Raw genomic sequence first — 2,448 nt, 5'->3', positions numbered from 1 at the left:
TTTGACTAACTATAAAACAATCAACTTGCGGCAAGATGGTATACCACAAAAATCAGGTGCAAAAATGTGTACACCATATCCGGATTTCGTCTCTTCGGTGATGTAAGGGGTCTAAACAGTATTTGGAAGGCATTATAATATAGCTCAATTTAGGATAGATTCTTGCATTTTAAAGAGTCGAAATATGATGAACGTAATACATAAACCGGAGGGAAAATATAATACAAGCCCAAACGAAAAAAATATAAACAAATCTAATTTGAAATCAACGTTGAAACCTCACTGTGCTTAAACGGCTGTCGCAAAAGGTACATTTTGTATGAATTGAATATCAACGAGTTTAGAGTCCGCCATCTTGGGCTGTGGGTAACTTAAGTTACCCACAGCCGTTTAAGCACAGTGAAACCTGATTGCGTTGGTAAAAACCCGCAATTTTTATACGTGTGCTTGCAAAACAAATTTCGTTGTAAAAGGGGTCTAAATACAGCACAATCCACATTTTCCAACAAGACCAAAAGAGTGAAAAAGTATAATTTAACAAAACGCATTTGACTAACAGGTCGAATAACTAATGTTCTTATACCCTGCTGGCTGTCATTAACGATAGCCAAATAAATTGATCACAAAGATGTAACAAAATGGGTCTTTATGTTAATTAATTTATATATATGTTACAGGCATTTTCTAAATTTAGGCATTTTGTAAAATGACTGAATTTTCAGGCTAATTAGAAAATGCCTAACCTTGACAGGCATTTTACAAAAGGACTAAAAATACCTAGTCATTTGGTAAAATGACTGAAATTTTGATGCAAAATTCCACAAATTGCCTGTTGAGTGTCAGGCAATTTGTAGAAGGAGGATATCATTTATAATAAATGTATATGACAAAAGTTGACAAAATCACAATATCTTATTCAAAACAGTATAGTGAAACATATGAAGTATGGACAAGTTAGTCTTGCTGTTTTTTGCTTTCAGTTGCAAATATGTCATGCATTTTGTAATTGGTTACAGTTCGTATAAATTATTTCAACAGTGGATTGACCTGGATAAAGGACAGAAAGTTAGACTGCAGCTTGCAATTGAAATGAAGGTATTTAGGAAATTTTTTAAAAAAATGTCAAGTTCTGTGCTTGTGTGAATTGTAATAATTCAGTAAAATGTATTCTTGATTATTTAAAATCTTCTTTTAATTTTTAATTCAGTAATTATCACAAATAAAACAGCTCTGGTGTTCAAAGCTTTCAATTGTTTTCCTTAAGATTTTATTCTAAAAATATTATTCCCAAATATTATCACGTGACCTGTATTGGACTAAAAATATTATTCCCAAATATTATCACGTGACCTGTAATGGACGAACTTTTCTTCGCTCTGTGATTTTCTGAGATTTTTGCAATTTATATGGATTTTTTGGTATTAGTAAGTATTTGTACTTGGACAATTTGTTATTCTACAACTGTGAGTTACCAAAAAACTGTTTCATATTTCTACTTGCATGGTTTTGATTTTGTCAATATTTTCAAAACTGGACATAACACAACCCGAACACTATTTATACACTCAGTCCGCATGTAGATAAAATCATAAAACCGTTGCCAAAACTAAAAAATCATAATTTGTTAAAATAATGAAATTAATAAATTCTTGGAGGCTGAAGTCTAAAGTTGAAGTTTTTGGACTTTCTAGACTTTTTTTAAATGCTTAAAAGTTTAACTACTTTTTCTTTCATTTAATTTTTATTTTTCCAATGCTTTTACTTCCTTTTCTTTCAATTAGGTTTATATTTTAGAATTCCATGGTATTAAAATACTTAAAATTGTTACTTTATGCATGTTTTCAAACACAAAAGTCTCATTTTTTACATATATAAATAATAATTTTTATTTGATTTCCACAGGTAAATTACCCTTTGACCAAATTAGACACTTAGTCTAATGACTTAAACAACATATTTTGCAATAACAACATGTATTGTTCTTCCACTAATCCCCCATTTAGGAATAGCCAGAATAGTAAAATACAAAATGTAGGAATAGCCAGAAGACACCGTTTAAACTTACCCCATGGTCACGATCAAAGGTTACAGATATAGAAAGAGTACTTGGACATCGTAAACGAGTTGTCAATAACAGATTTAAAAGCGTTTAATAAATTCAAATATAGAGACTTAATGATTAAAAAAATGAAAGAACTAACACCAGATACAAGTGATATCACTATTAGAACATCCTGTCACTATATTTCAAATGCTCTGAACAATGAAAGTCAACGTTTAAAAGGTGAAAGAAAACGTAACATTAACAAAAAACCTAGTCCGATCACGGAAACGATTAAGTTTGAGCTTTCAGATTCTTTTGACCAGCTTAGCCTGGATCAGCTCAACACACCAAAAACGCCCATCTCCGGTCATCAGCAGCCAGAAACATCAACTTGCACAAGTATG

Source organism: Mytilus edulis, chromosome 4, assembly GCF_963676685.1.
Source record: "Mytilus edulis chromosome 4, xbMytEdul2.2, whole genome shotgun sequence".
In the NCBI taxonomy this organism is placed as follows: domain Eukaryota; kingdom Metazoa; phylum Mollusca; class Bivalvia; order Mytilida; family Mytilidae; genus Mytilus; species Mytilus edulis.
This window is presented reverse-complemented; position numbering follows the sequence as displayed.